Below are 13,058 nucleotides of genomic sequence, written 5' to 3'. Positions count from 1 at the left end.
ACTAGATACTGGTCTCCAACTAGACTCTGCACCATTGACTACCACTCTCTGGCTTCTCTCCTTAAGCCAGTTTGTAACCCACCTCACTACTCTATTGTCTAGACCACACCTCTGCAACTTAGCAACCAGGATGCTGTGGGAGACTGTGTCAAAGGCTTTACTGAAGTCAAGGTAGACCACATCCACCGCTCTGCCATCATCCATCCACCTTGTTACATTCTCATAAAAGGCTATGAGGTTGGTCAAGCATGACTTACCCTTGGTAAAGCCATGCTGACTGCCCCTAATAACCTTCTTATCCTTGATATGCCTTGAGATAGCACCAAGGATAAGTTGTTCCATTACTTTCCCAGGGACAGAGGTGAGGCTGACCGGTCTATAGTTACCCGGGTCCTCCTTCTTGCCCTTTTTGAAGATTGGAGTGACATTTGCTTTCCTCCAATCCTCGGGCACCTCTCCCGTTTCCCAAGACTTGGCAAAGATGATGGAGAGCGGTCCAGCAATGACCTCAGCCAGCTCCCTCAGCACCCGCGGATGCATCCCATCTGGACCCATGGATTTATGGATGTCCAGTCTATTTAATTGCTCCTTAACACAGTCCTCATCAACTAAAGCAAGCTCCTCCATTGACCTGGCTTCATCTGGGGTCTCAGGGGTACAGGGCTCCCCAGGAGAGCCTCCGGCAGAGTAGACAGAGACAAAGAAGGCATTCAGTAATTCTGCCTTCTCTGTATCTTCCGCCACCAGGGCACCCACCCCATTCCTCAGTGGGCCTACATTGCCTCTGGTATTAGTTTTAACCGCTATGTATTTGAAAAAGTTCTTTTTGCTGTCCTTGACCCCTCTCGCCAGCTGTAATTCTAAGGAGGCCTTGGCTATCCTAGCTGCCTTCCTACATCCTCTAACAGCAGCCTTATATTCTTCCCAAGTGGCCAGCCCCTGCTTCCATGACCTGTAAACTCTCCTCTTCTGCTTGAGCATACCCAATAGATTCCTATTCAACCACGCAGGCCTCCTGGCTCCCTTCCTTGACTTCCTACGTGTGGGGATGCTCTGATCCTGAGCGCGGAAGAAGCAATCTCTGAATGCAATCCAGCTCTCTTGGGCCCCTTTTCCTTCAAGCAGTCTTGCCCATGGGATTTCCCCCAGCAATTGCTTGAAAAGGCCAAAGTTAGCCCTGCTAAAGTCCAGGGTTGCAATTCTACTTGCTATTCTGTTCCTGCCACACAAGATGCTGAACTCCACCATCTCGTGGTCACTGCAACCCAGGCAGCCCTCAACCTTTACTGCTTCGACCAGACCCTCCTTGTTAGTGAGGATGAGATCCAGCAGTGCACCTCTCCTGGTCGGCTCCTCCACCATCTGCATGAGGAAGTTATCATCAATGCACTGGAGGAACCTCCTGGACTGTGGCTGGCTGGCTGAATGGTCCTTCCAGCAAACATCAGGGAAGTTAAAATCACCCACAACAACCAGGGCCTATGACTGCGAGGCCACTCTCAGCTGCCCATAGAAGGCCTCATCAACTTCCTCAGCCTGATCTGGTGGCCTGTAACAGACACCCACAACAGTGTCACCCCTGCCAGCCTGCCCATTGATCCTGACCCATACCCTCTCAACTCGCTCATCGTCCACTCCTGGGCAGAATTTAGTACATTGTAGTTGCTCTCTCACATAGAGAGCAACTCCACCACCATGCCTGGCTGGCCTGTCTTTGCTGAAAAGGGCATAGCCATCCATGACCACATTCCAGTCATGTGAACTGTCCCACCATGTTTCTGTAATTGCCACCAGGTCATAATCTCCCAGCCGAACATAGGATTCTAACTCCTCCTGCTTATTCCCCATGCTGCGCGCATTGGTGTACAGGCATTTCAGGGAGCGAGCAGAGCACTCCCATTTCTCCCTAGGAGCATAGGAGGCCACCTGGTCCTCATCAGTTTCAGAATGCTGCCCCACTGGGGCAAGCCCAGCTACAACCCCATCCCCCTTCGAGCCTAGTTTAAAGCTCTCCAAATGAGCCCAGCTAATTCCTGCCCCAGCATTCTTTTGCCCCTCTGAGATAAACCTTTCCCACGTGACACTGTCCGGACTGGTGTCTTATAGAACCAACCATTATCAAAAAATCCAAAGCCCTGCCTGTAGCACCACTCTTGGAGCCAACCATTTAGAGAATGAATTTTCCTATTCCATCCCACATCGTCACTTGAAGATGGAAGGAGTGAAGAAAAGATCACTTGAGCCCCTGAGTCTTTCACCATCCTTCCCAAGACCTTGAAATCATTCTTCATTGCCCTCAGACTACGGGAAGCAGCTTCCTCCCCATCTGTCTGGAAGACCAGCAGCGGGTAGTAGTCTGTCGGGTGCACCAGTCTTGGGAGCTCTCTAGCAATGTCCTTGATCCGGGCTCCAGGTAGACTACAAACTTCTCTAAGATGAGGGTCAACTCTGCATATTGGGCCCTCTGTTCCTTTCAGAAGGGAATTTCCTATTACTATCACCCTTCTTTCTTTCTTAATAGAGGCAGTCTTAAGTTGTGGAGTCAACCGCCTCTTCCTATGTGATCTTGTAGGCAGGCTTGGCACTGCCTCCTCACCTACCTCTTCTTCCAGATCCAAGGCCTCAAACCTATTATGGAGGGGCACCTGAGGAGACAAAGCAGGCAGGGAGGGGGGCTGCCCGTGACGCCGAATCGGAATACGCTTCCAACCCTCGTCGTCTTTTAGGTCCCCTACCTCTGCCCGACAGCAACAAGGGTGGGGCCGTCTCAGTACTTCCGCCTCTTTCCGAGAGGGCAGGAGGTCCATCTCCTTTTGGGGGGTACCTCCCTGGGACCTTTCCGACTGGCACGTCAGGGTGTTACTCCACCAGTCAATCTCCCTTTCGCACTCCCTGATGGTCCTCAGCGTCTCAATTTCCTCCTTAAGCTTCACAACCATGTGGAGCAGATCTTGCACCTGCTCACACCTCAAACAGGTGGAGTGCTGGCCTCCCTCCCCCGGCAGCAGCAGGCTCTGGCACTCCCTGCAGCCAGAGACCTGAACAGCCACCGTTCGGGACAGAACCTCAGTCTGCGTTGCCACCGTCTGTTTGAGACAAGCTCTCCTCCTGGAGGCGACCATGGTCGTCAGTAGTCTGGGATGCTGGCAATAAGTTAGAGGGGCTAGCAAGCGTCAAGTGCTCTCTGCACCCTGTTGCACAAGCTACCACACCCGCTGCTGCAGCACAGTGTGGGTGGGACTCACCCGCTACTCAAGCTGGTTGCTCCTCCCTGCGCCTGGTGGGCAGCGACTAGTCGCTGCCCTCCCAAAGGACTTTTCAAGGCAATGGGATGGGGTGTGGTCGCCGTCACGGTGGGAACGCCCCCCGCCACGTCAGCCGCTCTCTCGCAATGGCTGCGTGGGCTTTGGGGATGGGGACCCGCCGGGAATCACGCTGTCCCTGTACGTTTCCCTCTGAGCTTCCTAATCTCGGCTGAACCTCGTGGTCGGCTGCACCCCGCCGGCTCCGGCTCTCGCTGGGCTGGCTCCGATCAGCTGACTGAAAGTACAGGGGAAGACCAATATTTCTTCTCCTACCCTTAGTACATCAGTCATCAGCTGTCTCACCATCAACAGCCAGGGCCATTTTAGGGCCCAGTGTACCTGAGGTGCTGGCCTGGGATTGGCATCTCTCATACAGGACCTGGGGAGACCAGAGCACCTTGCAAGGTGGAGCCTGGGCAGGGGTTTCCGGGGCATCTACACTGGCACCAGGTGTTTGTGTCCCTGGAGCTGAAGACATTTGTGTCCTAAATCCATCCCCAGTTCTGGAGAAATCTTTCCTTTCCAAAGAAAAGAGACTCCCCTACAAAAGCTTTTAAATAAATAAATAAATAAACAAACAAACAAACAAACAAACAAATAAAAAAGTATATAAATAAGTAAGTAAATAAGTTAATATGTAAGTAAATAGGTACGTAAATAAATAAATAAGTACATAAATAAATAAGTACATAAATAAATACATAAAAAAGAAAGAAAGAAAGAAAGAAAGAAAGAAAGAAAGAAGGAAAGGAAAGGGAAGGAAAGGGAAGGAAAGGGAAGGAAAGGGAAGGAAAGGGAAGGGAAGGAAAGGGAAGGAAAGGGAAGGAAAGAGAAGGGAAGAAAAGGGAAGGAAAGGAAAGGGAAGGAAAGGGAAGGAAAGGGAAGGAAAGGGAAGGGAAGGAAAGGGAAGGAAAGGGAAGGAAAGGGAAGGAAAGGGAAGGAAAGGAAAGGAAAGGGAAGGAAAGGAAAGGGAAGGAAAGGAAAGGAAAGGGAAGGAAAGGAAAGGAAAGGAAAGGAAAGGAAAGGAAAGGAAAGGAAAGGAAAGGAAAGGAAAGGAAAGGAAAGGAAAGGAAAGGAAAGGAAAGGAAAGGAAAGGAAAGGAAAGGAAAGGAAAGGAAAGGAAAGGAAAGGAAAGGAAAGGAAAGGAAAGGAAAAGAGGAAGGAAGGAAGGAAGGAAGGAAGGAAGGAAGGAAGGAAGGAAGGAAGGAAGGAAGGAAGGAAGGAAGAAAGAAAAGAAAGAAAGAAAGAAAGAAAGAAAGAAAGAAAGAAAGAAAGAAAGAAAGAAAGAAAGAAAGAAAGAAAGAAAGAAAGAAAGAAAGTAGACAACTTCCTTTGCTTTGGATCTTTGTCTTCAGTTCTTATTTTAATTGTCATTGATATTAACTGACATCTGATGGGCCTGCAGACATGAAGCCAAGATCATGTTGTGTCTTGCACAGCGCCCCATGCCCTCTGAACCTGCTCTGCCCAGGACTCCTCACACTTGGCCCAGAGCGAGTCACACTGAGGTGTTGGCTGGTTCCCTGCCTGGGATGTTGGTTTAGATGGTCACCTACAGCACAGGAGGATCCTACCCCATCATCGCCTGCTCTGCTGCAGTCTGAAAAACAGCCCAACATCACAATGGGATCATGAGAGAACTGAGGTTGAAGGGACCTCAGGAGTCTGCACTCCAACCCGTCACCAACTGGGTCACACCAAGGTGTTCAAGCCTTGATTCAATCAGAGCTTTAGCAGGACTAGAGAAGTGATCATCCCTTTGTACTGGGCACTGGTGAGGCTGCACCTTGAATCCTGGGGTCAGTTTGAGGCCCCTCATGGCAAGGAAGACATTGAGGTGCTGGAGAGAGTTCAGAGGAGGGTGACAAGGCTGGTGAAGGGTCTGGAGCACCAGTCTCACGAGGAGCGGTTGAGGGAGCTGGGGCTGTTCAGCCTGGAGAACAGGAGGCTGAGGAGAGACCTTATTACTCTCTACAGCTGCCTGAAAGGAGGTTTTATCATGGAGGGTGTTGGTATCTTGTCCCAAGTATGAAGTGATAGGACAAGAGGAAATGGCCTCAAGTTGCACACGGGGAGGTTTAGATTGGATATGAGAAAAAAATTCTACAGGGAAAGGGCTTTGAAGCAATGGAGCAGACTGCCCAGTGAGGTTGTGGACTCCCCATCACTGAAGGTGTTTAAAACACAGATAGATGGGGCTCTTAGGGACATGGTTTAGTGCCAGATTTGGGTTATTGTTGGACTTCATGATCTTAAGGGTCTCTTCCAGCCACAATTATTCTATGATTCCATGATAAGTCATGTTTGCTATTTTCTTTCTCAGAGGACCATGCAGCCTCCCTGAGAGCCAGGACTTTTCTGAGGTGTTGGAGAGACGTCTCATGGTCACACCAGCCAGTTCCACCAGACCCTGTCTGTCCCTTCCCAGACCAAACCTTTTCTCCATATCCCAACCTTCCAGGTGAGTTTCTGGGACACAGCAAATGCTGTGCTGGTCTTCTGGGCTTGTTAAGAGAGAGCAGCTTGCCAACATATTGATGGGCTCTCTGTGCACCTCAATGCTTTCCTGATCATTTTTCTCCATTTTTCATCCAACCTTTCTGGTCCTTGAACTGTACATGAGGAGATTGAGCAGGGATGTGGGGATAGCGTAGAAAAAAGAGTTTGTCAAACTTTCTTGCGAGGGCTGTTCTAGGCATCCCACAGTCCAGGATGAGGGTGCTGTAGAAACCAGTGGCATTGGTGAGAGGTCCTGGAGGAGAAGGCCTTGTGCCTGTCTACACTGAGGCAGAGCAGTGATGCATTCATGGGATGCCCATGTGAACAGGAACGGGACAAATGGCTCTAAAATGCCTTCCAGCCAGGTCTTTACCCATTGCAGGTACACCATCCAGACCACGAGCTGCAGCTTCTCCAGGAGATGCTGTGGGACACGGTGTCAAAGGCTTCACTGTAGCCTAAGGACACAACATCCACAGCCCATGTGGCGGATTCACTCCCCACAACAGACTTTCCCTCATCTGCTCAGCGGTCACCTTGTCACAGAAGGAGGTCAGGCTGGTCAAGCAGGACCTGCCTTTCATCAAGCCATGCTGATTGGGCCCCATTGCTCGTCTGTGTGTGTGACCTCACAGTCCTTTCCCAGTCATGTTCCTGCTATTGGCCAATCCCCTGCAGAGGCAGAAGTGACGTCACAGTGCCCTCCACACCCATTGGTTCCTACTGGACTATGAGTTCCTGAGACACAAGTGACCACACGGCATCGTACCCACCATCACCCTCCTTGTGGTCCAGTGTGTGAGCAGATCAAACTGAGCTGCTTTCATCAAATGTATCTGATAGATTTCCTATCAAGGGTCTGACTGGAGAAACGTTCCTCAGAGGAGCTGCTGTATTTACTCTGGGGCATTTTATATCTCCAAGGAAAAGATTCATGGAATCCTACAATAACGCAGGTTGGAAGAGACCCCTGAACACCATCTCTGTCCCACTGACCTTTATGGCACCCCAAGGAACAGCTGATGGCATTTGTGCTCCCTTGGGTTCATCTCACCACATGCACACACTGGACATGCATATGATGTGTGTGTTTACAATTCATCTGCACAATGAAAACATGGAGTTTTGACCTAGTGTTTCATAGAACCATGGAATGTCCAGAGTTGGAAGGACCCACAAGGATCATGGAGTCCAACTCCTGTCCCTGCACAGGACACCCCACAGGTCACCCCGTGTGTCTGAGGACGTTGTCCAGTCTCTTCTTGAACACTGTCAGGTTGGGGCCGTGACACCTCCTTGGGGAGCCTGTTCAGTGTCCAGCACCTTTGGGGGAAGAACCTTTTCCTCATGTCCCACTGACCCTCCCCTTGCACACCCTTCTTCCCTTCCCTCATGTTCTGTCATTGGTCACCAGTTAGAAGAGATCAGTGCCTTCCCTTCCTTCTCCCCTTGTGAGGAAGCTGTAGCCACCATGAGGTCTCCTTTGAGTCTTTTCTTCAACTTTTCTTCTGATGCTCAGAAACCCCTTGGTTTGCTTTCTGCAGCTGAAAGGAGGAGCCATGAGCTCCAGGCAATGGGAAGGGGGATCCTGTCCCTCACACACGGCTCAGGGCTCTTCCTGGGACCATGGGATGTGAGTGTGCAAGGGCCAGGGAAGGACAACACTGGGACAACAACTTCCAGCTTCCCCATGGGGCTGCAAGGAGGCACCGAGGCCCCAGTGCCATGAGGACAACATGTCTGCTCCTGGGGTCAGTGGCAGAGACAACTGCCCTGGCCAAGGGGACACAGACCTGGGTTCTGTGGATCCCTTCCAGCCTTACAGCGCCCTTTGCCATCTCCACCACAGGCTGTTCCACACGGTGCTGCCCCTGCCCCTCTTTCCCTGCAGGCTGCAGACACCCATCTCGCTTCCCACCTGCTCTCACCCAGCATCTCCGCACCTTCACTGCTGTGTCTGCACCCTCACTGGCTGCTCTTTGGAACACAAACCATGGGATGATCCAGCTCCCTCTGAGTCACCTCTTGCCCCACAGCACTGCCCTTCCAGTGACATTTCTTCCTCCTCATATCCATTCCTCACCTTCCAAGCTGTACTTTCTGACATTTTTGTGTCTTTCCTGCCTCTTCCCACTACCAAGGGAAGCTCAGCCACCTCATAAACTGCTCTTCATGCAGAGAATCCTATCATCAGGCTTCTTGTGTTTTTCTACCTGACCAGAGAGAAGTCACCTCGCCATGATCTTCTAAATCCAGGACTGCCACTGGCCTTTCAGCTTCTCTGACAGACACGACCATGTTCCTTCTGCTGTCCCGTCATGCTCTCAGGTGGGATGGACATGACAACCCGTCTCTCTTCCTGGGTAGAGCCTGTGGGTTCCTTGGCAGAGGTTCTTTCCCAGCCATGTCCCTGCTGCTGGGCTGTCACCTCCAGACACAGAACTGACCCCACTGTCCCCTTCACAGCCACATGATTCCGCCTGGATTATGAGTGTCTGAGACACAACTGACCTCATAATACCACACACACCCATCCCCCTCCTTAGCACCCAGGACCTGACCAAGATTGAACCGTGCTCTACACAGTCCTACCCTTGCCACTCTTTCCTACAGGCTGTAGACATCCATCTCGCTTCCTCACCTTGTTCAAATTATTCAAATATATTTCCTACTAACAAAGATAGTGAAAAGCTCTCCTCACTGGAACTGCTGTATTTATGTTAACACAGCACATATGTCCTCTTTTGCCTTTTTTTTTTTTTCCTATTCTTCCACCTATTCTCTCTCCAGAAACCTCTCCAACGCAAAAATTCTGTCAAATCACAGGATAACTCAGGTTTGCAGAGAGCCCTTGTCTCACTCATCTTGTCTCACTCTCCTGCTCAGGGTGAACCAGGTGAGGCTGCTCAAGGCCTCCACCCAGGTTTGCATCATCCTCAAAGGCACTAAAGATTCACTCTGTTACATCATAGAAGGGGAGAATAAAGATGTTCAACAGTGTTGTCCAAGTGCTGGTCACTGAGGGATGACACCAGTAACTGGCTGCACACAGGACTTTGTACCACTGGTGATATTTGGGCTTGATGGTTTAGCCAGCTTCCCACCCAGCACCTGCTTTTTGAGCCCCATCAGCACCACTCTGGCCAGAAGGAGACCATGGCTGAGCCTTGCAAACGTCCTGTACACAACATGCCTTTCCTTCCCCTGTCCATTTGGGTTCAGCGATCCCTTCCTTCTCCTTCATATTCCTGGAAATGGCTGCAGGAGGACGTGTCCCATCCCCTTCCCAGGGAGGGAGGAAGGGTGGCCAGACTGCGGTTATCCCAGTTCCTATTCCTGCTCTTCTTGAAGATGAGTTTGAGGTGTGAATTTTTTAACGACCCAGAACCTCTCTGGTTTCTATGTCACTTTTAGGAGCACAATGCGGAATCAAGGGCAAGGGTGATGTAGCAGACAAGAGCACTTGCAATGATCCTGTCCAAGGCAGCTGAAATGAATCTCACTGATCCAGTGGGGTTGTTCTTGGAGTCACACACAGACAATATCAGGCATCCATGTCTGAGCTGGCCTCATGGATTCCTTATGCACCCAGGGATGTTCAGAGACAGAGTCCGTCCCTTTTACACACAGAGGCAGGAGTCACAGTGTCCCTCTGGCCTCCTGTTGCCACTCTCAAAGGACGGGAGACACCTCAGCCCTGTGCTGAGTCACCCGCTCTGCACTCATCTGACATGTCCCACGTCATGAGGAATGGACACAAGGACCTCAGTTCAAGGAAACACAACCCAGTGCAGCATTCAGGTGATTTCTCATAGGTTGTTTGTCCCAATATGAAGTGACCTCAAGACCTCGTCTGTCTCACAGGCCTTCACGGAATGGAAAGGAATAGTTGATGGTGCTTGTGCTCTCTCAGGTTCATGTCACCTCACATACATGATGTGCATGCTCATATCTCATCTGTACAAGGCAAACATGGACTGCTGAACTATTCATTGAGTGTCCGTCCATTGAGAGAAAACAGCCTCTGTGGGTGAGAAGCCTTCATGGAACCCCCAGGAATAGCTGGTGTCGTTAGTGTTCACCTGGGTTCATCTCACCTCACATCCATCGTGTGCGTGCTCACATCTCATCAGAACAATGCAGACGTGAATTTCTGACCTACTCATTCTGTGTCCCTCCATGGAGGGAAGTACAGCCTGTGTGAGTGGGGGAGAGAGGCCAGAGCTAGAAATGGTGGTTAAGAGGGGCCAGTCCATGATGATGTCCTGGGGCAGCTTCTGCGGGGTGTCCAGTGCACCGGGGCACAGCCCAGCCCCTGCTCTGCTGGTCCTGCAGGTCTCTGGCAGGAGCCTGGCTGTGAGAGGACACTGCTGTGTGCCAGCCCTGCACACACACGCTGTTCAGATGTACTGTGGGGTTTAATCTGTGGGTCACTATCATAAGCATATGCGTGAAGATATAAACCATCATGTATTGCCCTGAGGAGTTCACCTTTCTATCTGGAAAGGCTGTTGTGAGGCCAGCTCTGTCACAGCAGTGCCCATTGCCTGTCCCTGCCTGCGCCCACAGCACTGATACATAGCAGGACGGTGACCAAGCTGCCAGAGCACTCAGGCCTTGCACCAGTGTCCCGTCATGTTCTCAGGTGGGATGGACATCACAACCCGTCTCTCTTCCTGGGTAGGATCTGTGGGCCCTTGGGCAGAGGTTCTTTCCCAGCCATGTCCCTGCTGCTGGGCTGTCACCTCCAGACACAGAACTGACCCCACTGTCCCCCTCACAGTCAAAGTCTTTCCACTCAATTATGAGTTTCGGAGACTCAACTGCCATGATAATCCCACACCCATCCATCCCCCCATTATGGGCCATGACCTGACTAGACAAAACTATTCTTGTTTTATCAAACTGATCAAATCTATTTCCTGCTAAAGATCTGAGAGGAGAAGCATTCTTGACAGGAATGTGGAATGTTAAAACCTTTTCTATGTCCTCTCCTACCTCTTTTATTTCTTATTGTTTTCCTTCTTCCTGCCTGCTCATGGTGAATTCGCTACCTGAAGTGCAAAGCCAATCCCACACCCAGAGATGAGATCTTGTTTATTCCAGAGTTGTGCAAGTCTGGATGCTGGAATGAAACCAGCACAACAGATAGAGAAGGAACATCTATTATATACAAGTGTTATCCCTACATTCAGACCCTCCCGGCAGTCCTAAAGAGCCAAGTGTTCACACATTGGCATATTGGTTACATAATCATTTTACCACTACACATGCGTGTTCAGAGAGGGTCCCGGGCTGAGCCTGGGGCTCCCATCCTGGGAATGTGTGTTTTACTATTAGAATGAGTGTAAAAGGAGCAAAGCTCAGCTACAGGACACTTTATGTAACCGTCTTAAGACAGATGTTACAACAAGACTCAGCTAATTGTGCAGGCTCCAGAGTGTCTGCGCAGCAAGAACAGTATTCTTTGCAGGTTGTGATTAGGTGTTTTAAACGTCACTTTTATCTTTGTTAGTGGAGCAGACTGACCAAAACTGAGAGGATTTATATATTTTAGGCTAGCAATTGTAGGATGGTGTTTTTGCTGACTCAGGTTCGTGTCACCTCACGTACATGATATGCATGGTCATATCTCATCAGTACAAAGTAAACATGAACCTCTCACAGTATCACAGTATGTTTGGGATTAGAAGGGACCTCAAAAGCTCATCCAGTGCAATTCCCCCATGGAGCAGGAACACCCAGATGAGGTTACACAGGAAGGTGTCCAGGCGGGTTGGAATGTCTGCACAGAAGGAGACTCCACAACCTCCCTGGGCAGCCTGTTCCAGGCTCTGCCACCCTCACTAGGAACAAGTTTCTTCTCAAATTTAAGTGGAACCTCTTGTGTCCCAGCTTGATCCCATTACCCCTTGTCCTGTCATCGTTTGCCACTGAGAAGAGTCTGGCTCCATCCTCATGGCACTCACCCTTTATATATTTATAAGCATTAATAAGGTCAACCCTCAGTCTCCTCTTCTCCAAACTAAAGAGACCCAGCTCCCTCAGCCTTTCTTCATAAGGGAGATGCTCCACTCCCTTAATCATCTTGGTTGCCCTACGCTGGACTCTGTCCAGCAGTTCCCTGTCCTGCTGGAACTGAGGGGCCCAGAATTGGACACAATATTCTAGATGGGGTCCATCAGGCCGGAGTAAAGGGGAAGGAGAACCTCTATCGATCTACTGACCACCCCCCTTCTAATACACCCCAGGTCCCATTGGCTTCCTGGCTACAAGGGCCAGTGCTGGCTCATGTTCATCCTGCTGTCCCCAGGACCCCCAGGTCCCTTTCCCCTACACTGCTCTCTGATATGTAATTTACCAATCTATACTGGAACCTGGGGCTGTTCCTGCCCAGATTCAGGACTCTACACTTGCCCTTGTTAAATTTCGTCAGGTTATTCCCCGCCCAACTCTCCAGTTTGTCCAGGCCTCGCTGGATGGCAGCACAGCTTCCAGTGTCACCACTCCTCCCAGCTTAGTGTCATCACCTACTAATTCAGTGTAATTCCATGGAGGGACAAAGACCTCTGAGCTGGGGTGAGAGGCCAGTGCTGGAAATGGTGGTTGTGAGGGACCAGTCCATGGTGATTGACCTGGGGCTCCTTCCATGGGGTGTCCAGTGCACAGGGGCACAGCCCAGCCCTGCTCTGCTGGTCCTGCAGGTCTCTGGCAGGAGCCTGGCTGTGAGAGGACACTGCTGTGTGCCAGCCCTGCACACACACACTGTTCAGCTGCACACTGATGTTTCATCTGTGGCCACTTCTTTAGGAATAACCTTGAGAGAAACTTTGCAAGAAGATATAAACCATCATGTACTGCCCAAAGAAGATCACTTTTCCTTGTGCAAGTACTGTTACTGAGGCCAGCTCTGTCACAGCAGTGCCCATTGCCTGTCCCTGCCTGCGCCCACAGCACTGACACACAGCAGGACGGTGACCAAGCTGCCAGAGCACTCAGGCCTTGCACCAACACCAGGGATGAGAAGGAGAGTGTGGAATGGAACCTGAACAGCTCTGGAAGAACAAGCACTGCTGCTCCCTGGCAGGGCTGCTATGCCAGAGCTGTTTTCCCCTCCACCCATGCACAGGAACTGTCCCTGCAGCTCCAGAAAGCTTTGCAGGAGGGATAGAGTGACAAACAAGTCACTAAAGAGCCCTTTATTCTTTTTAGAGACAAGGAGAGCACTGCTGCTCATTTAAGCAGCCAACAGTT

Source organism: Nesoenas mayeri (assembly GCF_963082525.1).
Source record: "Nesoenas mayeri genome assembly, contig: SCAFFOLD_35, whole genome shotgun sequence".
Classification (NCBI taxonomy): domain Eukaryota; kingdom Metazoa; phylum Chordata; class Aves; order Columbiformes; family Columbidae; genus Nesoenas; species Nesoenas mayeri.
This window is presented reverse-complemented; position numbering follows the sequence as displayed.